Here is a 24726-nt window from a genome sequence, read left to right on the forward strand (position 1 = left end):
GTATAACGCAGATAATATTGATGCTGATTTCCCCTCCCTGCAGTACACAAATGAAACTGATGTTAATACACACACACACACACACACACTCTCTGTCTCTCTCTCTCTCTCTCTCTCTCTCTCTCTCTCTCTCTTTTTTTTTTTTTTTTTTTTTTTTTTTTTTTTTTTTTTTTTTTTTTTTTTTTTTTTTACACAAGGTTTGACAAGGTTAAGGATCCATAGCTTTATTGACAAACTATTTACAGGTTAAGGATTCCTAACTTTATTGGCGGCAAGCTAAGAGCTGTTACCTACATCAGCTCATTTGAAAACATTTTTATTGTTATGAGACATACAAGTAGGGAACAGGATGAAGTTGGAGCCATCTGTGGGCCAGCATTTTCATGTGATCAACTGACTTTATCTCGTTGACATCATTATGCTGTACGAATGTGTTCCATACTCGAGTCATCCTGGGTATGTATGATCTCAGATGGAGTGATGTTCTAGAGAAGGGTACAGCCAGAGTGAAGTTGCTGCTTTCTGCCCGTCTTGTGGCATAAAAGCTTGTTTCACGCTGTCCTCGAAATGCATCCAAGTGTGGTACTTTGACAATATTGGCCTTGTACATAACAGTAAGGCCACCCACATCCCCTCTATGTTGAAGGCTCTGCTGAAATGACAGATCTATCCAGGATGGGTCCAGGCGAGAGATGAGACGTCTTGCTCTGTTCTCTACTCTGTCAAGCAGTCGCAGATGAGAGGGGAGCATACTCAAGGCGTGAGCGTACTTGTGCCTCGTACAGAATCTTGCAACCCCTACTGTCAAGCAGATGCTAGATACGGCGAAGTGCTGTAAGCTTCTTGGCTGCCTTGTTTGCAAGATTTACAACATGGTTCTTCATGGTTAGTTTGGAGTCAAATTTCACCCCAAGGATATCAACTTCTTCTCCAGGTGCCAACACCCTCCCATTCATCCTTATTACTGCACCAGCATTACCATCATGGTGCTTAGAGACGATCATCTTTTGCATTTTCTCAGATGCAAATGTTACTTGCCATCTATTTTCCCAAGCTGATATAGCTCTCAGCTGGTGATTGATGTAGCTTAGAGCAGCTGGCATTTCTTCTCTTGGATAAGTGAATGTCAGTGTACAGTCGTCTGCATATGCATTTGATTCTGGGATGAGATGAAGAAGGTCGTTGAAGTAGACATTCCATAACAATGGTCCCAGTACGCTTCCTTTTGGAACACTTGCCCCAATAGGATGTCTTGCTGATTCCGTTCCATTGAGAACTACACTTAGAGATCTACCATGTAGGTAATCACTGAGGAGACATAACGTAGAGCCTGCAATTCCCAGTGCTTGAAGTTTTGCTAAGAGGCCCTGGTGCCACACCCGGTCGAAAGCGCCAGCAATGTCCAGTGCTACCACACAGCTGACTTTGGATTCATCCAGTGACTGGTGCCACTTAGTGGAGAGGTTTAACAACAGATCAGCAGCAGAGTAACCTTTCCTGAAGCCATATTGACGATCACAAAGTAGTGAGTGGTAGTCAAAAACTCTGTCATTTGTCTTGAGATTGTCTCAAGGATCTTACCAGTGATTGACAGGAGTGACACTGGTCTGTAGTTGCTGATTTCTGCTCTGCTCTTCTTTTTGTGAACAGGGACTACATTTGCCTCTTTCCATAGAGAGGGCCATTTACACTGTACTAGGCAGTGCTGAAAGATACGAGTTAGAGGTGCTGCTAGCTGGTCTGAACATCTCAGCAATCTTGGGCTCAACTTGTCTGGGCCCACAGCCTTTTCTTGGTCAAGGGATTTAAGAAGGAAATGCACCTCCTCCTGCTTTATTGTCACCACTGACAGTTTTGACACAGTTCTCTCTCTCTCTCTCTCTCTCTCTCTCTCTCTCTCTCTCTCTCTCTCTCTCTCTCTCTCTCTCTCTCTCTCTCTCTCTCTCTCTCTCTCTCTCTCTCTCTCTCTTTCTCTCTCTCTCTCTCTCTGTAATACATAGATAATAGTGTTGCATACTTCATATATCGTAGTAGTATATATGTACTCATGATATTGACATCATTTCTCGCATTATACAGGTGCTAATAAGGCTGAAATCGCTCGCTTCAGTATATAGGTACTAGTGATGCTGAATTCATCTCCCTTTGTACTACACAGGTAACAGTGATATTGGCTTAATCACGGCACAGCTTTTATGGGATGCTGACTTCATCTCCAGTTGCAATACTTAGGTTCTGTTGATACTAACAGCAGTACAGAGGTATCAGTTGTACCGAGTACATCTCTCTCTGTAATATACAGGTACCGTTGATTCTGACTTCATCTACTGTCGTACACAAGTACTGGTGATGCTAACTTCATTCTCGCTTCAAATCACAGTTACTAGTAGTGCTGATTTCTTCAGTACATAGAAACTAGTAATGCTGACTTATCGCATGCTGTAGCATGCAGGTACTGATGCTGACTTAACCTCTGACTGCATACCTGCATGATACAAGACATGGGAATATGTGCTATTTAGGAGCGTCCGTCTAAACTGCTAGCCGTTCGCCTTGATACCAGTCGTCGGGAAGGTCAAACTGTCCCGTAAAAACGGAAGATTATGACTTAATCGGGAAGAATTAATTACGTAAAACAGAGACTAAGGCATATCACACGCAGCGTAATTGGAGAAAGCTTTGAAATATTGGGTGGTTACGTGGAGGCAGACGTCATCGTCTGTTACTGAGATCTGAAGAACACGACTCCAACACGCGTTGTATTAATGCATTTACACGTCACTAAACAAAGACTCAGATTCTTGCACGTGAGGTTCTACCCGTAAGTGTACTTTTCTTTTCAGGGATCTTGATACACGCTTTATATAAAAAGATGGAGCTTTCAAATATGACTCCAGAGGTGAGTTACCATAAGGCTGAGAACACCAAACAGATCACGACACTTCTGATATATACAAAGACTTTACAGGAAGCGTCCCTTTCACAATTAATTTTATACAGTTTAAGAAAATAATTTTTATTGTAATAATCGTTGTGTATTGTTTACCTGCAGGAACAAACATCTTGGAAGTTGCTGAGTCTTTTTACATTAACATTTGATATTTTATTTTACTGGTGCAGTCTAAATAAACTAAGCATGATGATAGTTATTTTTCATATACTTCATGGTTTGACTATATTTCATATTCGTTAATTAGTTTTGGTTCGCGAGTATAATTGTGCGTGGTTATATTGCGCTTTCAATTATCAAAATTGATGAATGAAGCTAAAAGTCACAGCGATTCGTACTAAGCAATCACCTTCCTTCCTTCTATCATGTTAACTATTCTCTACTCTCTGCATTTTTATTTACATTACTGTCATCAACGAGGGCTAAACCTTTATTAGAAATATGTGTGTTATATAGCTTAGTGTTAACTCTGGATTTATTCGTCTGTCTCACTTCGTGTTGGAGATTAAAATGTCAGTTGAATAATAACTCAATACTAGAAAGGTATTGGGAGGTGCCTAGGCACGAGTGGGGAATATTTTTTTTTTACTATTAAGAGTTTACATTGTAGATAAAAGTAACATGTTTACGATTATCCAGAGTTTACGTTGCAGATAATTGTAAAATTTTCATATAATAGGTGTTAGTAGGTGCGTTGCAGTGTCAAGTAAGAGCTCTTTGGTTTCTTCTCAGAAGAAAGAAAAGGATTGAGCCAAAACAGATACTAGTCGTTTGTATATATGTTGAGATGGTTAATGTGTATTTTGGTATTTATATATGTAAAATAACCATTGTGAAATAACAGTGGATTTCCAAGCGTTTTTGTATATATATGTCGTGCCGAATATGTAAAACTAGTCAATTAGCAAGAACTCATTTAAAATTAAGTCCTTTCTAAAATTTTCTCTTATACGTTTAAAGATATATTTTTTTCATTAATGTTGATGTAAAAAAATATAATTTTGCACCAAAAGGAACTTAGAAAACTTACCTAACCTTATTATAACAAGAACAATTTATTTTAGCCTAACCCAACTAAATATATTTTAGATTTGTTTACAATAATTTAATATTAAACAAACATAGTGAAATATATTTTTTTCGTTAGGTTCAGAAAGATTTTGGCGAAATTATTGCATACACAAATTTTCGCTTGTCTTATATGGCAAGATGAGCGTTGCTATTTAAGCCAAGATCGCAAGTTCTGCCTATTCGGCACGACATATATATATATATATATATATATATATATATATATATATATATATATATATATATATATATATATATATATATATATATATATATATATATATATATATATATATATATATGTGTGTGTGTGTGTGTGTGTGTGTGTGTGTGTGTGTGTGTGTGCTTAACAATTCGCAAACAGGCGAAATTATTAACATTGTCTCTACGTCCACAGCAGGACTCGAACCTGCAAACTCTGTATCAGAGTAGCCAATACTGATTACTCTGATACAGAGTTTGTAGGTTCGAGTCCTGCTGTGGACGTAGAGACAATGTTTGACATATATATATATATATATATATATATATATATATATATATATATATATATATATATATATATATATATATACATATACATACAATATAAACGTATGAAAATATAATTTCACAAACATGTAAATCAGAAAACCTATACTTAGAAAAATAAAAAAGAAACAAAACTGTGCATAATTTGGTCGCCACAGAAGTGCAGAACGAAGCAAATGGAGGAGTTTATGTGAGAGTAAGGTCAGGTCACATGAGCATATGACCTGTGTTGTCAGCCTTCTTTTGGTCCACCCAACGTTATCCATGTAACTGGGGTCAGGTCTCCGCTGTCCACCTGACATTGAAATTCTGGATGGATTCAGTTACAACACACTTTTCTAATTTTTTGTGTGGGATAGATGATTTCTTCTGTTTCTGTCAACATTGCAAGTTTCCCCTTGGATATGGAGAGCTAATTTGAGTTCATCTCGCAGACCTTTTGTATTCAGTTATGTTATTGGTTCAGTTATGTTAGCTGGCTTCCCTACTTAAACCAAATCCCATTTCCCGTATGGTAATTTATAATCTCCTTTATTCTGGTTTCTTTCGGCTTATTACCTCTTTTATTAAGATACTTAGTGATTTTGTGAATTCCAATTGAAGAAAAAGATACACATGTAACATTTAGGTAACTTTACTGTTAAAACATTTCGCCTGCATAACAAGCTTCTTGAGTCGAATATATAAAAATATAGCACTTGAAGCAGTAGAAGTCGGCATTTTGAGGCGATCCGTCATTCAGCCTTGGTAGGTAGTGGTCAGTCGTTCAGGGCGAAAGCATAGGCATGGGACAGCACTTTTATATATCAACACAGAACGACTTAAGTAAATACCGTAATGTGGCACTCAGGAGGCATATCCCGACTCTTCAAATTAACCCATATCTCACTTATTACAAAAAACTTTAACGTTTCCCCACACAAGCAATGAATCTCGATGTGTTCGTTTATAAACTAAACTGAGATTGAGTGTTTGTACAGGAGTCGTTGGCATTTTTGCAATACCTGAGACAGATGAATTTGTAGATTAGAATCGTACCCGCAGAGTGCCACAAATCTGTTATTTAAGTTGCTTCACGTTGATTAGAAATATATACGGTCTGGCTACATGCCTGTGCTTTAGACTTGAGGGACTGACAACCTCCTACGAAGACTAACAGACTGATAACGCTAAAACTACTACTACCGCCTCCAGTGTTGTACTCGACTGATAAAGCCTATTGTGTAGGAGTAATGTTTCGGCAGTACAGACACCCAAGTGTTTCACGTGTCTGAATCTTCATCTTATCGGTATTGCTTGCTATCAGTAATATATGTGAATTTAAATATTTAATAATATTGTTAATACCCTGATAAACTAAGCAAATCCTCCGCTCTTTATGATCAGAAATTTTGTTTTCTTTATGGGTTGTTGTAGGAGCTATTCTGGGTAGCTAAGTTTTTTTTAACATGTATAGTAGTAATAGGGACTTCTGTTTCTAAGTACATTGCTGAACAAATACGTAGGCCACAAAGGAACAGCCTGAAGCCACATCGTCTGACCTCCACTCCGGCAAAGTCAAGACTGATGCTTTGGCGCTCCTAGAGTTCCAGTGTCTCTGGTGTATTTAAAATGGAAGCCTAACAGCTAGTGGTATGCTTTGGTATACTTAAATATTACTTACACCCAGACATAACCCATGTCACTCTATCACAGAGGTTGCCACTGATACCTTCTGCCTTGCCTCAGGAAATTTCCCCTCCTAACTGTTGTTGTCTCGCAACATTGCATAGCTCCTGAAGACACACGAGAGTGCAAAAGATCTTGAGCTTAAGATTTCCATCCCCATGTGGCTTGTTCTGAATTGTTGAGATCGCCTGCTTAAGTAAACTTAAGCAAACAACTTCACTTTAAGTAATGTCTTTTACGTCATGTGGTGTTGAAGGCCTCGCTTGCACCAAATAAGATTGTGTCTTGTGTGATCGTTGAAGTCTCCATAATATAGACTCGACTCATGCGATACACTCGTCTTAAACATGTTTATTACCTTTGATTTATAAAAGACTTTTAATAACGAAGATGAGAAAATAGATAATAAGTATGAGCATGGATTGAATTAGAACCAGATTATAATTATGAATATCTAAAAAAGAAAATTTTCTCCATTTTTTTAAGACAAATTCGTGTTGCTGAAGCTCTTTAAACGATAATGAAGATATGCGCTTCAGCTATAAGCTTAGATTAAATATGAATAAGCACCAGAAGAATTGCGTATCCGTGAACAATTGAGAGGAGCAGCACAACACGAAAAGCTGAACTTCAGCGTAATTACCCATAGATTAGAAATTTTGTTTATCTAGAGATTGTGCCAATAGACATATACGAAATTCAAAAATCCATTCATTTGCGAGTAAGTGTATTTATATTTTTTGCTTCACCACCTCCCATCCCTTTTTATGAACAAGCTGTGTCACGTTATTAACTACAGGAATGATAATAACTAGATTTGTTTGGCGAGTGAGGTATCCCTGTCCCCAGTAACCCCAGCTCCCTATCATTCCTACATTGCTTAGGCTGTATTATAAAAAAGTCTAGAAGTTGAAGTTCAGCATCTTCAGGAGGCCCAAGAGCTGTAGTTTATCACTCTTAAGAAATCTAGGAATTGTAACTCAGTACTCAGATGCTCAGCAGCAAATCGTCAACATTTTCCAGAGTCGGGAGTGGTAGGTCCATCCCCTCAGAATGGACTTATCAGGAGCTGTAGCTCAACCCTTTCATAAGACCAAGGAGCTGCAACTCAATACCCAGGAGCTGTAGCTCAACGCCTTCAAGAAGCCTAGGAACTGTAACTCAACACCTTCAAGAAGCCCATGAGCTGTAACTCAACACCTTCAAGAGGTTTGTAGATGAATTGGTTCAGAGAACCGACAAGAGGCCCAGGAGCTGAAAATGAACCCTGAAAAAAACAGAGCATTGTGAAGTTCACACTATTTGGCCACACACCCGTTTCCAGTGCCGTTATTTCCAGAGAAACATAAGGATATATGGTTTACATGTGTTATAGTGTAAACCAGCTAGTTGATCTATTTGAATCTCATCATGTTCACTCCACAACACTTGGGGCTGTACCAAACAAAAGTCTCATCTTTAATATTTATAGATGTAAGGTTAATCTTATAAATTTGCGTCGAGTGTAAGATTGCAGTGTATATGTTATAGCCTTTTAAGAGCTATGCTTAAATGTTGTTTTATTTATAATAAAATAAAGAAAATATTAAAAGTTTAATATTTTTTTTTTGTAAAATACCAAGAATTAAGTAATTAACATGTATAGATACTGAAAGTGAAGAAAACTTCACAAAATTGAACAGCTTAAGCCATGATCATTCAATTTGTAAACAGAAAGTTTGGAAAGAATCTTCCGAAGAGTTAACTATTGTATGTCATGAAGAGCTAAATCTGTGCGAGTTATTCAGCACAAATTGAAATGTTTGTAAGATGCCAAAGAAATGAACGTATTAAAAAAACAAACATAAAGCCTAAAATTTAACATTAAAGCCTATATCATCTTTCATTGATGGGACAGAAAGTTGTAAATCATTACCGTGCGTGATGTTGATTAAAGGTAACGTGTATTTTCTCTGAAAATTATATAATACTCAACGTGAGAAATGATAAAAATGTTCTTTCCTTTTTTAAAGTTAGCGTCATTTTTGTGTTATATATTTTATGATGAGAGAGTAGTAAGAGGAAAGTAAATGTGAGAGATACAGCAGAGGACAACGCCACTGGATGGCGAAACGTCTACAATAAAGATACCCAGATGTTGCACATGTGTCTCAATTTCATCTTGTCGGTATTGTATACCATTCTTGTACAACTCCACTCCTGGTTTAAGGCAGAGATACGAAAACAATCCAAAATGACCTGACTGAGACTTACTAGGCAATCGATGTTTGTTGGAAAACTACACCTCCACCATCACTCATACAACATAGTACAGTTACGTGCACACACAATGCCATTGCTGTTTCGCTCACTGACGCTAATTAACTGAAAAACAGGAAGTTTAAGAGTGTCACGAGCAGATGTAGCACCTGCTGTACAAGTCTATTGTCACAGCTGTTATTCAACCGTCGTCAAGACAGTCGCCTCACCACCAGATCCACCCTTCCCTTTTCTCTCCCTGGCGATCAGGATTTTCCTGTGTTGTTGGAGAGACAAGGCAAATTTTACACTTCGTTTACTGGCTGCAAGAGCCACGGCCACACACATCGCCAGCCACTACAAAAGGGAGCAGAAAAGGTGTATGTGTGTGTGTGTGTGTGTGTGTGTGGGTGTGTGTGAGAGAGAGAGAGAGAGAGAGAGAGAGAGAGAGAGAGAGAGAGAGAGAGAGAGAGAGAGAGAGAGAGATTATCTATTAATGATAAAATTTTATGATAATATATGTAGATATTACATCTTATTTATTGTCTCCATTCAAATCAACCAACGAGAGTATTTTTAATATTTTCATTCTCGTTTTGTAACTCATTTTTTTTTAGCTATGAGGATCACATAAAGCATATTAACCACCGTGATGCTTCTCTTAGCATCTTCCTGAACTTGATGTAAATTATCTCACACATTTCCTTCTACATTTCAATAACTGTCATTTTCCAGTCTTCTTCACTGTATGTGCATCTTTTACGTCTTGGATTTATGTACTTCTAATAAACTTGAACGAAATATTTGGATACAATGTGCTCATAACTGTTTATTTTCTTTAAAACTGCTTCTCTTTTAAATTTCTTATGAACCTATAGTCGGCAAGTTTCTTACATTGCTTCCATGTCCTTTCTTTTTCGTGGTTTTCTGTCACCTCCATTTAAACCATTTTTTTCTTGTTTGGTATTTTCTTTCGGGATGAACTATTTTATTCCTTTTTCATATATTTTGCAGAACTTTGTATCATTTGTTTATATCAGGTGAAAGAGACAGGTTTAAAGAGAACTTTTGTTGTGACCTCGTTGATGGAAGTTCATCAAGTCAGTGGAAAAGTGGAAAGGTACTCTTCACGTGTCTTTTCTTCCTTATTTTTGATAGTACGTGCGTGTGTATTCAAAGGAATCCCTTGTAATAGTCCATTTTAATTCTCTGCGATACTTTCCTTATCACATTTCCGTTTCTTTTAGTTTAATTGATCCTGTTGATTTCTCTACTTCTCCCATAGTCATACTTTTCAAAATGTTATATTTCATAAGACTAACATTACTCTTTGCACATAAATTCAGACAGTTCATGTTCTGAAATTCTTTTTTCTAGTAAATAATCTGCAAAGTATTGACAAATTAGCCCCTTCTTTCAATCGAGTTGCGTTAATGTGTTGATGTATAAGACAACGTAATTACATTGAGGAGTTTCGTTGACTCTATGTTATCAGTTCCAGTCTCATAGGATTTATTACTTTGTAACTGAAATCTCCCATTCCAATAATTTGTGCTTTTTGTAACCACTTTTCATTAATAAATTTTCCGAGCATATTTTATCATGTAAAAGATCCTCTCTCCTATAAGAGAAGTTTTTCGTCTTTGTTTTACATGTTTACAAACAAAATTTCAATTTTATGTTCAGGATTTTCATTTCTGTAGCTTGATGCGTTTATTTCATCGATATTGTTTGTCCTCTTTCATAGTGTCTCATCTCCATTCAAGGTGAGGACCCCTGGATCGCTGTTTCAATTTGACTCACTATGTTTAGTTTCTTCTCATTTACAGTATCCCTTAGTTCTAACCTATGTGGAATTACCCCATGTAAATTTAAATAAAATTACAAGTATATCTGCGTTCTTGGTTTCTAGATTTTATTTTGTTTCTATTCCCTATAAGCTGTTTGGGTATTTAATGAGTAGCTTCAGTCCTCTTATTTTGAGAGAAACTTGCTTTCTATCTCTTTTCTTTCATCATTTAGCTCTAGGTTAGTTTCTATATCATATATTTTTCTTGTCTGCCTTGAATTGGTATTGTCCACTTCATTTGTTCGTATAACCATCCTGTTTTCTTTCATTCTCTGATTATTTCAGAAAACTGACCATATACTTGACCCAAGTGAGATGTAATCGAAGAGGCTTGTTGAAATTTGTCTCTTATTTTCTGATTCATCTGTATTATACTACGTGCTCATTGTTGCTAAAGTTATGTAAACTTTTTGTGACCTCATTGATTTGTCGTATTTCCTTTTCATCTCCTTCGACCCGTGGAGTATTTTCTTTCTCAACAAAGCCCCATTTAGGTTTCTAAAAGTTATTCTCAGATTTATTAGGGGTGCATGTGTAGCCGCCGCCATTCTGTTGATATTTAGCATCAGTTAGAAACCACTGTTAAGCCACACTTTAACCTTTCCCAATTTCGTAACCTTGCACTTGCTGAAGTTGAATTCCCGTGGAAAAATAGACACTACTTAACTACTTTTCGCCCACACACTGGGCTTTATCACGTCACTAACAGATCTACCTGAGCAAAGAGTATAAACAAGGAGTACAGTGACTTTGAGTCGCAGTTGGAGAAAACTGAGGAGGTAGGAACTGAGAAGGATCTGCAAGGGATGGGCAAGTAAGTTGGTTATTATGTAGGATAACTATGAAGACGTTTCCTGGCAAGGGGTTCAGCTATGTTGTAAAAGCCGTTATTCTGGCTGAAATTGTTAAATATACTCATTTATCTCAATTGAATTCCAGTATTCATTTTTCTCACCATACCTACAATAGTATAAGTCATCTTGTAGTTATCCAATATCTTCTTCAAAACTCTCCTTTTCAGTTTTTCATCATTTGTAAAAAGCGAAATATAGAAAAGGATTATTAGTACAAGTTGCGATCAATTTAGTTTAACGGACATATTTACAGCACTCAAATATTAGACTACGTTACGTTCGCCAGAGAGAAGTTCTAAGTATTGTCCCCAGTCCTCTTACCATTTACCTTCCCCTTTATCCCTCTTTTGCAACTTGCTGTCATCCTGTCTCTTCTGTTCCCCATTTATATTCCCGCCACATCACTACACCTGCAACACGATGATACCACAGATGCAACACCATCACACCACAGATGCAACACAACCACATTACACATGCAGCACATCCATATTACACCTGTAACACACCCACACTACACCAGTAACGTAACCACAACCACACTACACCTATAACACAACCACACTACACCAGTAACGTAACCACAACCCCACTACACCTGTAACACAACCACACTACACCAGTAACGTAACCACAACCCCACTACACCTGTAACACAACCACACTACACCAGTAACGTAACCACAACCCCACTACACCTGTAACACAACCACACTACACATGCAATTCAGCCACACTGTGCCTGGAACAGTGTGTGTTTGTGTGTGTTTGTGTGTGTGTGTGTGTGTGTGTGTGTGTGTGTGTGTGTGTGTGTGTGTGTGTGTGTGTGTGTGTGTGTGTGTGTGTGTGTGTGTGTGTGTGGTTACATCTTTGAATTCGTTGAGGTCCCGCTTTTCAGTGTGCTCACAACAGTCAACTTTCGTAGTATTTTTTGCACTGATATTTTCTGTTCTTCTCTGGCTATAATATACAAATTTTAGTTATTGCAATGAACGTATGCTTAAATATAACCGTTCATTGTGAAAGCTTTTTTTATTAAAGTTAAAAGTTGTGTATGATAATAAGTTAGTGTTTATGAAGAGCAAATTAAATCTTTCAGATGTAAAGCCTTTTATTTAACACATAGTTTGCATTAAAGCCACATTATTATTATTATTAATATTTTCTTAAATTAAGAATTAGTTTTAATTACTGCGCTTACAACTCTGCTTGTGTTCTAATGAACAGACTAGTGAACAACTTTGTATTCCCACCACCCATATTAAATCAAATAAATGAACAAATTATGCTAATCTTCTCTTGGTGGTGTTCCATTAGTCTCTAGTTCGTTCCTTCTCAAATTTATTCTTTTTTTTATAACGACTTTCTCAGTTTCGTCGACCTAGAAACTTCTGGCGATAATTGCCCACTTTTACTCTTTTTTTTTTTAGTTGTATTTTTCACCGTCGTACGTTGTCAATGGTGCCCGTCCACCATTCATCTTCCTCGCACTCACTGCCTCGATAAATTCACTTCTTTATCCTGATTTTTTGCTGTCAATTTTAATCTTCAAGTGAGTTTATTTCCACGTTTCTGTTAATGTCTTTGTTTGTTCTAGTGTGATCAACTGTCGCTCACTTCTCTCGGATGATGATGATCTCTTGGTCTCACCATCAGGAGAGATGATGACCTCTTGGTTTCATGATGACTGATGATGACCTCTTGCCCTCATTACTAGGAGAGATGATGACCTCTTTGTCTCACCACCAGGAGAGATGATGACCTCTTGGTTTTACCATCAGGAGAGATGACCTCTTGCCCCCATTATCAGGAGAGATGATGACCTCTTTGTCTCACCACCAGGAGAGATGATGACCTCTTGGTCTCACCATCAGGAGAGACGATGACCTCTTGGTTTCACCATCATGACAGATGATGACCTCTTGCCCTCACTATCAGGACAGATGATGACCTCTTGCTCTAGCAGTCAGAACACGATATATTTGACTCATTTGTGACACCTGTCCATCAGGAGTAAGAAAGTTACCAGAACCTCTTTCTCCATCTGCTGCGGCAGCTGATGCAAAAGTTGTTGTTATGATGCAGTGAATGCTACTGAGACTGCTACTGCTTTTGCTGCGACTGGTGCTGCTGCTGCTGCTTCTGCTGCTCATGTTGCTGCTGCTGCTGCTGCGTCTCCCACGGGAACAAAGACCCAGCCCCAGCACCACTTATCCTTTGATCTCCATTGTTACTTTCACCCGTAAAACTTCTGGTGAGCGAAGCGTCCAGGAAAACCTGGCGGCACCATCAACAACGCCTCCGACACCGAAAAAAAGGCAACAACTCTAAAATGGAATAAAAAAAATATTAACGAAAAAAACACTGATGTCGAGTTCGAAAAATTTCTACCGCCGAACCAGCAATAATTTGCACGGGTTTCTTCTTTGGATGTTAACGACAGAATTCTCTCTCACTTCTCCCGCTGCTGGTTGGTGCTTCGTGTGTGGCATTTTGCTGATACCTGCTTTTTCCCCTTTTATTTTGGATCCTGTGGTAGGAGGCCACAAGACTCCTTTTGCTCTGCTGGCGAGTGGGATCTGCTGTCTTAGTTAAACTTTACAATGAGGTTAATTCTCTCAGGTTGTGGAGGGTAAGAGCTTTTGTTTTTTACGTCGGTGCCTTTACACTGAGGATTTTATGATGTATTAAGTCGCAAACAACGTGAATCATATCCTTAATTCTCACCAGAGTGTTGCCTCTCTTATCTTCGTGACAAAGTTTGTATGTTGTTGGAGTTTACACACAACAACAATATATAATTAAACCAAGTCTGTAAATATGATGCATTAATGGAATCACTTATTTCCTGTCTTGAATCTTTTTTTCAAGTCATTCGCATTTCTGTTTTTTTTTTTTTAATGAACGACGGCGCTGGTTTCTCCTTTGTCTTCAGTATATCTTAATTTACTGAACGTAACACAGGAATTCACTCACACGTTTATTAAATTAAAATTCTTTTGTAAGTGCCATTCTTAGTGTGATGGCTAACCAATTTCCTCTCATAAAAAAGAGATATTTGATCGTGATCTGGGGAATTGTAGGATATTGTTATTTATACTGGACTACAGCAGATTTCCTGTTGAGATGACAGTAGGTGTTATAATGTTGGTTGCTAATCTGAAGTTAGAATTAATCCATGACGTATGATTTTTTGCTACAGAAAATGGATTTTTTTTCCACGTGTTTTGAATATTGCTGACGAGGCTGGCGACATCGGAACTGCAAACATATGTGTACGTCAGTTGTGCAATATTCATTATTTCTAATAATCAACTCCTGATGAAATACACTCTTATGTAACTATATTTCCTAATGTAACTTATCAATTCTGAATTCAGATTTATCAACGCTACAGTAAGGTACAAGATAAACTAATTCATTACATTTTCTTACCATTTGTGGGCATTTTACAACTTTCTTCTGCACAGACTACCTAAATTTAAATCAAGGTAGTACTTCGTCTTTCCATTTAAATCAAGTTAGTACTTTGACTTCCAAGCAAAATTATATTAAATATGCAACAAGTGTTTTAATTTCACTTAATTCATAAGTATCGTAGAGATTTAGTGATCCCGTCACCACGTCTCAGTGGTAAAAGCATCCTCACACTGCGACAACTGGGAGGAGACTGGGGCATCGAATATGTAACAGGCGTCAGGATGGTCATTTTTTTTCGGAGAGAAATATTTTAATAAAAACAATGAGATGATTAAGAATTAGACACATGTGCAACTTCTGGGTAACTTCACTTGTAGACGTTTAGCGATAAAAAGGCTTTATCAATACCAATTAAAGGACATAATGGAAAGACTTCTATGAAGTGTATACAAAAAAGGAGGTGGTCAGTCCTTCTGTCTTGGAGTTGATGAAGAATACCGTAGTCTTGAAGACTACGGTATTCTTGGGTTGAATGACTGAGGACTTGTCACACATACCTAAAAATATAGCCATAACTTTGAGGTTGCTTCAACTGATTAAGCATTAAACATCATCAACATTTATATACCATTTAGCTTCTTGGGGAAGGATTTTGTCAAGCGCAATTTAATTTATCCTAATCCAACTAAATATATTTTAGATAAGTTTATAATAATTTAATAATAAACAAACACAACGAAATATAATTTTTTCCTTAGGTTCAGAAGGATTTTTGCATAATTATTGCATACAAAAATTTTCGCTTGCCTTATTCGTCAAGAAAAACGTTGCTGTTTAAGTTAAAATCGAAAGTTTTATCTATATGGACGACATATATATATATACATACATATATATATATATATATATATATATATATATATATATATATATATATATATATATATATATATATATATATATATATGCAAAACAACCACCATATATATATATACATACATATATATATATATATATATATATATATATATATATATATATATATATATATATATATATATATATATATATATATATCAGCAACCGCCCAAGGAGGTACTACCGTCCTGCCAAGTGAGTGTACAAAGCAAACCGATAATTGTTTTACATGATGGTAGGATTTCTGGTGTCTTTTGTCTGTCTCATAAACATTTCAGGTACGTCTTGCTACTTCTACTTGCATTTAGGTCACACTACACATACATGTACAAGCATGTATATACACACCCCTCTGGGTATTCTTCCATTTTCTTTCTAGTTCTTGTTCTTGTTTATTTCCTCTTATCTCCAAGGAGAAGTGGAACAGAATTCTTCCTCCGTAAGCCATGCGTGTTGTAAGAGGCGATTAAAATGCCGGGAGCAAGGGCTAGTAACCCCTTCTCCCGTATAAATTACTAAATTTAAGAGAAACTTTCGTTTTTCTTTTTGGGCCACCCTGGGTTGGTAGGATACGGCCGGTGTGTTTTAAAGAAAGATATATATATATATATATATATATATATATATATATATATATATATATATATATATATATATATATATATATATATATATATATATATATATATATATATATATATATATATATGTAGTGCCGAATATGTAAAACTGGTCAATTAGCAAGAACTCATTTAAAATTAATTTTTTTTCTGAAATTTTCTCTTATACGTTTAAAGATATATTTTTTTCATTAATGTTGATGTAAAAATTTATAATTTTGCACCAAAAGAATCTTAGAAAACTTACCTAACCTTATTATAACAAGAACAATTTATTTTAGCCTAACCTAACTAAATATATTTTAGATTTGTTTACAATTATTTAATATTAAACAAACACAGTGAAATATATTTTTTTCGTTAGGTTCAGAATGATTTTGGCGAAATTATTGCATATGCAAATTTTCGCTTGTCCTATATGGCAAGATGAGCGTTGCTATTTAATCCAAGATCGCAAGTTCTGCCTATTCGGCACGACGTATATATATATATATATATATATATATATATATATATATATATATATATATATATATATATATATATATATATATATATATATATATATATGTCGTGCCGAATAGGCAGAACTTGCGATCTTGGCTTAAATAGCAACGCTCATCTTGCCATATAGGACAAGTGAAAATTTATGTATGCAATAATTTCGCCAAAATCATTCTGAACCTAACGAAAAAAATATATTTCACTGTGTTTGTTTAGTATTAAATTACTGTAAACTAATCTAAAATATATTTAGTTGGATTAGGCTAAAATAAGTTGTTCTTGTTATAATAACGTTAGGTAAGTTTTCTAAGTTCCTTTTGGTGCAAAATTTTTATTTTTTACATCAACATTAATGAAAAAAATATATCTTTAAACGTATAAAAGAAAATTTTAGAAAGGACTTAAGTTTAAATGAGTTCTTGCTAATTGATCAGTTTTACATATTCGGCACGACATATATATATATATATATATATATATATATATATATATATATATATCTATATATATATATATATAATATATATATATATATATATATATATATATACTGGTAGTTTTGCTAAACAATGTGAATTTACATTAAATATTGATATAAATCTGCCAAAAATCATTATGCAGATTTTGAAATATATTCCATAATTACAAATAACGCCAGCTAAACTTAGGATAGCCTCACTTGCATCAGCCTAATCATATATAATGCTGTATTATGTATGTATAATATGGCTTGGTTAGGTTTCTAAAATTTCAGTGCTAATTTCAAAATATGGATACCTATCAACCCAATTTAAATTTTAAGTTCGGAAATTCAATATTAAAAATCGGGGCATGATTAAATGATGCAAAGGTTGGTGCTTATTTCCTGCGTGTATGTGTGAAATGAAGGTAGTCAGGCCCTGGCAGAGGGCATGAGTTTTGTGTTGGGTATTGAGAAAATAAATACCAGACAAGGCCTGGCAGTATACAACCCATGAGCAGCTACCTACCTTCACCTTTGAAATATATCTTTAAATAGTTTGGAGAGTTTCACTACTCTCGGAGCCCGGCTATAGGCCAGGCTCATCTGGTGCTTGCCTGCTCAACCTGCCTGTTGCTGCTGGAGGCCCGTTGCCCCCAGCTCGTGCGCACACTCACTTAACAACGTTTTTTTCTTGTAGTTAAGGGTCGCACAGTCATAAAATTTCATAGATCGGTAGACTCTTAATGTACGTGAGAAGGAGAGATTACACCTTAAGTTGATTTAAACCCAGAGAACTTGGAGTCTCTTGCTGGATCTGTTTTTTACAGTTTCTTTACACGATAATTTGTAAAGTTTATTCTATTAAACTTTGATAGCTTTATCGCATGTAATCATGAGTAAGTAAAAAATATAATACTGATAATATCTTAGGCAACGAATCAGATGTATTTTGGGATTTACCTTCACTTAGAAGCACATCCTGCATCAGAGACGAGACTTGTGGGGTGAGGCACCTCACAGGTCGGCGTACCTGAGGGAAGAAGAAGACGAAGAGAGAAAGAGAGACAGAGACAGACAGACAGACATAGACAAACCAGACATACACAGAGACAGACATAGAGAGAGAGAGAGACAGACAGACAGATATACAGACACACACACCAATCAACTTCGTCATATTTAGCAGTCATATAGGCACCTCGTCTGTGACATCAAAAATACGAAGTTGTCAACATTTTCTATGTACTCCTATCCTGTTACTGTCATGTATGATTTTATCGTTTCCTCTCTTCTTCCTATTATCTATTTAGGCCATTTTCAATAACTTTAGCCTGTCTTTCTAACATTTGTAATTACGGTTTTTTGGCTACACTGACAGCAATTGAGGACAAGAGTTACACTCTGGTTTTTTCAGGGACGAGAGTTGTTGTTGTTGTTGTTGTTGTTGTTGTTGTTTTGTGTGTGTATGTGTGTGTGTGTGTGTGTGTGTGTGTGTGTGTGTGTGTGTGTGTGTGTGTGTGTGTGTGTGTGTGTGTGTGTGTGTGTGTGTATGTGTATGTGTGTGTGTGTGTGTGTGTGTGTCTGTGTCTGTCTGTCTGTCTGTCTGTGTACTCACCTAAGTTCTCACCTAAGCGTGGTTGTACGGGTCGAGTCATAGCTCCTGGCGCCGCCTCTTCACTGGTCGCCACTAGGTCCACTCTCCCTGCTCCATGAGCTTTATCTTACCTCTTCTTAAAGCTATATGTGGTACCTTCCTCCACTACATTACTTCCCAGAGTATTCCACTTCCTGACAACTCTGTGACTAAAGAAATACTTCCTAACATCCCTATGATTCATCTTAGTCTTCAATTTCCAACTGTGACCCTTTATTACTGTGCCCCATCTCGGGAACATCCTGTCTCTATCCACCTTGTCGATTCTTCTCAGTATTTTATACGTCGTTATCATGTCCCCCCCTGTCTCTCCTGTCCTCCAGTGTCGTCACGTCGATTTTCCTTAATCTCTCCTCGTAGGACATTACCCTTAGTCCAGGGACTAGTCTTGTTGCAAACCTTTGCACTTTCTCTAATTTCCATACGTGCTTGGCTAGATGTGGGTTACAAACTGGTGCCGCATACTCCAACATAGGCCTAACGTACACGGAGTACAAGGTCTTGAGCGATTACTTACTGAGATGTCGGAATGCTTTTCTTAGGTTTGCTAGGCGCCCATATGCTGCAGTAGTTATTTGGTTGATGTGCGCCTCAGATGTGCCCGGTGTTATACTCACCCCAAGATCCTTTTCCTTGAGAGTGGGATTTGTAGTCTTTGGCCCCCCTAGACTGTATTCCGTCTATAGTCTTCTTTAACCTTCCCCAATCTTCATGACTTTGCATTGGTGGGGTTGATCTTCAGGAGCCAGTTTCTGAACCAGGCCTGCAGCCTGTCAAGATTCTTTTGCAGCTCTTTCTGGTCCTTGTCCGACTGAATTCTCATCAGCTTCACATCATCTGCAACCAGGGACATTTCTGAGACTATTCCTTCCGTCATGTCTTCCACATATATCAGAAACAGCACCAGCCCTAGGACTGACCCCTGTGGAACTCCGCTCGTCACAGGCGCCAGGTCTGATACCTCGTCACGTACCATGACTTGCTGTTGTCTTCCCGACAGGTATTCCCTGATTCATTGTAGTGCCTTCCCTGTTATCCCTGCCTGGTCCTCCAGCTTCTGCACTAATCTGAAGCCGTGCTGGTTGTCGTTGACAAGCTCATTTCTTTCCAAGTGCTCCACCACTATTCTCCTGATAATCTTCACCATAACTTTGTTTACTATACATGTCAGTGACACTGGTCTGTAGTTTAATGCTTCGTGCCTGCCTTTTTTTTTAAAAATTGGGACTACATTTGCTGTCTTCCATACCTCAGGTAGTCGCCCTGTTTCGATATATATGTTGAAGATTGTTGTTAATGGTACACATAGCGCCTCTGCTCCCTCTGTGTGTATGTGTGTGTGTACTCACCTATTTGTACTAATATATTTGTGACTGCAGGGGTCGATTCACAGTTCCTGGCCCCGGCTCTTCATTGGTCGCTCCTAGGTCCACTCTCTTCCGGCTACAAGAGCCTTATCATACCTCTTCTTAAAGCTATGTATGGATCCTTCCCCAACTACTTCAACTTGCAGATTGTTCCACTTCTTGACAACATTAAGGCTGAAGAAATACTCCGTAACATCCGTATGACTCATCTGAGTTTTCAACTTTAGTTTAGTTCTGTTCTTAATGTATCCTGTGTGTGTGTGTGTGTCTTTACATGCATGGATACATACATATCGTGGCAGTATTTGTTTCACTTGATCAAATGATTGTGGAAGAGGAGACTATATGACCATCAGGACAAGTACGGCATTTATGAGATATAAAGTGCTTAATAAACTTATGGAGATATTACAAGGTAGTCTTGCTGGTCGTCAGCCGCACCTCCTGACCTCTCACAGGTGGTCCTTTTTCTTCTTCTTCTTCTTCTTCTTCTTCTTCTTCATTTGCTGCTTAATGTTCTGCTTGTCTTCTGATGTTATGTACATAATCTTCCTTTCAGTGTTACTTCTTCCATAATTTGCTAATTATGTAATTACTTTTAATTATTATTGTTATTATTAGTCGTTGCAATTGAAGCATCATTAGGAAAGTTACTACTACTAGCGCTACTACTACTACTACTACTACTACTACTACTACTACTACTAGTAGCAGTAGTTAAATATAATAAAAATAGAAGACATAGCAGATAAATCAGATATATGAAACAATTCTGCTTCACTTGTGTATCTTTTTAGTGGAAACGTTTCGCCAGCCAGTGACTTCATCATTCCAATGCAGAGGAATACGGTGGAAGATGTACAGGAGTTTGAGGTAATCAGTCCCTCAGTCTGGAGATGATGTATTCATTCTATCAGTCTTGATAAAACTACCGCATATGTGTGGAAAAGACTTATATACTGGATGTAGGTGAGGCGCAGCAGTTGGAGGCGGCGGCGTCACTTGAGGACGAAATCCATCATTTTGAAAGGAAATTTTCAAAAGAAATCCTCTCCTGAATGCACTTTGACAGGATCATTGGGCTGCTTAAGAGGCGTGTTTGCCGTGAAGTTCAAGTGTAAGGGTTGTTTGTATCTTCCCTTCCTCCTTCGATTGGATATTCTGAGAGATGGCAGCTCTCAGGTGATGCTAATTCCTGTTATGATACAAGGAAATATTTGACACTCTCTTAGCTGATCACCCTTAAATGGAATACTTGATGATATCCTCATTGCTCTACTGAAATCCCCCAGCTCAGGTTGATAGATTTCAATACATTGTACGAGCCCCATCATGAGTAATGGAATATATTGAAACAGGTAAAATTTTCTGCTGTGTATCTATAATATATAACAGGATAGCAACACTACTGATGCTTCCAATTTTGCCCCCCCCCCCAAAAAAAAAATACTGCCGTGTATTACGTTGGGTTAACATACTCTTTGCGACTCTCTAGTTCTTGGGGACAGGAGAAGGGGATTAGGCCTGAGTTGTTACTCCAATGGTCAATAAATTTGATCCATAATTTCTTGGGCAGTCGCTACCGACTCAGTTGAGTTTCAACGGTGCTTGTAATAATCATTTTCCTGATGCTGCAGCATCACATAAGTGATGGTGGGATAGAAGGCACGGCTCCTAGACTGTTAAATGAGCTCCAGTGTAGGTATTTAATTAGGCTGGAATTAGAGAAGGTATTTCTTGCAGCTAAGAGTCACAGTGCACTCATTCTAAATGTAATGAGACTCCAAATACAAGATGAATTTAGTTTCTTGGGTACAGTATTACCTAAAGTCTTACATTTTAGTAAATCTGCAAATTCCACATACAGGAGCAGTGTGTCTCGAAATTCGGTGCTGACACGTTATGGTCACAATCGAATGACCCTTTTATCGATTCTGTGGCGGGTGGACACGTTGACAATATTTCCTTAAGCCCTTTCGCTCCTGTTCTCCTAGTATTAAATATGTACCTTGCGTTAGCAGACTATTATCAGCTGCATCCTGGGGATAGGGTAGAATACTGAAGATGAGGCTTGGTTCCGAAATAAGCTATGGTCGGACAACATCTGTTAGCCTGTAAATTCAGCTGTGTAAGAGAAGGTTATATTTATCCTTTACGAGCGAAGGTTATCTGGCAACAGTTGTTCTTTAATTCTTAATGGATGACGTTAAATCTTGCAACACACTCCGCTCAGCCACTATAATCTGAAAACGCCACTTCTCCAGCCTTTAAAAACAATGACTCGCCAGAGTGAACACTGTAATACATCAATATAAAGAGAGTAACTACTGCAACATGCAAAAATAACGAGAAAGAATATTGTATAACACGTCACAGTAGTGAAAATTTGCAATAGACAGTAAAAGTAGATACAGTGGGAAAGAGTGAGGATCTGAGTGATGGGGGAAGAGTGAGGATCTGAGTGATGGGGGAAGAGTGAGGATCTGAGTGATGGAGGAAGAGTGAGGATCTGAGTGATGGAGGAAGAGTGAGGATCTGAGTGATGGAGGAAGAGTGAGGATCTGAGTGATGGAGGAAGAGTGAGGATCTGAGTGATGGAGGAAGAGTGAGGATCTGAGTGATGGAGGAAGAGTGAGGATCTGAGTGATGGAGGAAGAGTGAGGATCTGAGTGATGGAGGAAGAGTGAGGATCTGAGTGATGGAGGAAGAGTGAGGATCTGAGTGATGGAGGAAGAGTGAGGATCTGAGTGATGGGGGAAGAGCGAGGATCTGAGTGATGAAGAGTGAGGATCTGAGTGATGGAGGCAGAGAGGATCTGAGTGATGGAGGAAGAGTGAGGATCTGAGTGATGGGGGAAGAGTGAGGATCTGAGTGATGGGGGAAGAGTGAGGATCTGAGTGATGAGGATCTGAGTGATGGAGGAAGAGTGAGGATCTGAGTGATGGAGGAAGAGTGAGGATCTGAGTGATGGAGGAAGAGTGAGGATCTGAGTGATGGAGGAAGAGTGAGGATCTGAGTGATGGAGGAAGAGTGAGGATCTGAGTGATGGGGGAAGAGTGAGGATCTGAGTGATGGAGGAAGAGTGAGGATCTGAGTGATGGAGGAAGAGTGAGGATCTGAGTGATGGAGGAAGAGTGAGGATCTGAGTGATGGGGAAGAGTGAGGATCTGAGTGATGGGGGAAGAGCGAGGATCTGAGTGATGGAGTAGAGAGGATCTGAGTGATGGTGGAAGAGTTAGGATCTGAGTGATGGAGGAAGAGTGAGGATCTGAGTGATGGAGGAAGAGCTAGGATCTGAGTGATGGGGGAAGAGTGAGGATCTGAGTGATGGAGGAAGATTGAGGATCTGAGTGATGGGGGAAGAGTGAGGATCTGCGTGCTGGAGGAAGAGTGAGGCTCTGAGTGATGGGGGAAGAGTGAGGATCTGAGTGATGGAGGAAGAGCGAGGATCTGAGTGATGGAGGAAGAGTGAGGATCTGAGTGATGGGGAAGACTGAGGATCTGAGTGATGGAGGAAGAGTGAGGATCTGAGTGATGGAGGAAGAGTGAGGATCTGAGTGATGGAGGAAGAGTGAGGATCTGAGTGATGGAGGAAGAGTGAGGATCTGAGTGATGGGGGAAGAGCGAGGATCTGAGTGATGGAGGAAGAGTGAGGATCTGAGTGATGGAGGTAGAGTGAGGATCTGAGTGATGGGAAAGAGTGAGGATCTGAGTGATGGAGGTAGAGTGAGGATCTGAGTGATGGAGGAAGAGTGAGGATCTGAGTGATGGAGGTAGAGTGAGGATCTGAGTGATGGAGGAAGAGTGAGGATCTGAGTGATGGGAAAGAGTGAGGATATGAGTGATGGGGAAGAGTGAGGATCTGAGTGATGGGGGAAGAGAGAGGATCTGAGTGATGGAGGAAGAGCGAGGATCTGAGTGATGGGGAAGAGTGAGGATCTGAGTGATGGGGGAAGAGTGAGGATCTGAGTGATGGGGAAGAGTGAGGATCTGAGTGATGGGGGAAGAGTGAGGATCTGAGTGATGGGGGAAGAGCTAGGATCTGAGTGATGGAGGTAGAGCTAGGATCTGAGTGATGGCGGAAGAGTGAGGATCTGAGTGATGGGGGAAGAGTGAGGATCTGAGTGATGGGGGAAGAGCGAGGATCTGAGTGATGGAGGAAGAGTGAGGATCTGAGTGATGGAGGAAGAGTGAGGATCTGAGTGATGGAGGAAGAGTGAGGATCTGAGTGATGGGGGAAGAGCGAGGATCTGAGTGATGGAGGAAGAGTGAGGATCTGAGTGATGGGGGAAGAGTGAGGATCTGAGTGATGGAGGAAGAGTGAGGATCTGAGTGATGGGGAAGAGCGAGGATCTGAGTGATGGAGGAAGAGTAAGGATCTGAGTGATGGGGGAAGAGTGAGGATCTGAGTGATGGAGGTAGAGCGAGGATCTGAGTGATGGAGGTAGAGTGAGGATCTGAGTGATGGGGGAAGAGTGAGGATCTGAGTGATGGGGGAAGAGTGAGGATCTGAGTGATGGAGGAAGAGTGAGGATCTGAGTGATGGAGGTAGAGTGAGGATCTGAGTGATGGAGGAAGAGTGAGGATCTGAGTGATGGGGGAAGAGTGAGGATCTGAGT

Source organism: Cherax quadricarinatus, chromosome 5 (genome assembly GCF_038502225.1).
Source record: "Cherax quadricarinatus isolate ZL_2023a chromosome 5, ASM3850222v1, whole genome shotgun sequence".
Taxonomy (NCBI): domain Eukaryota; kingdom Metazoa; phylum Arthropoda; class Malacostraca; order Decapoda; family Parastacidae; genus Cherax; species Cherax quadricarinatus.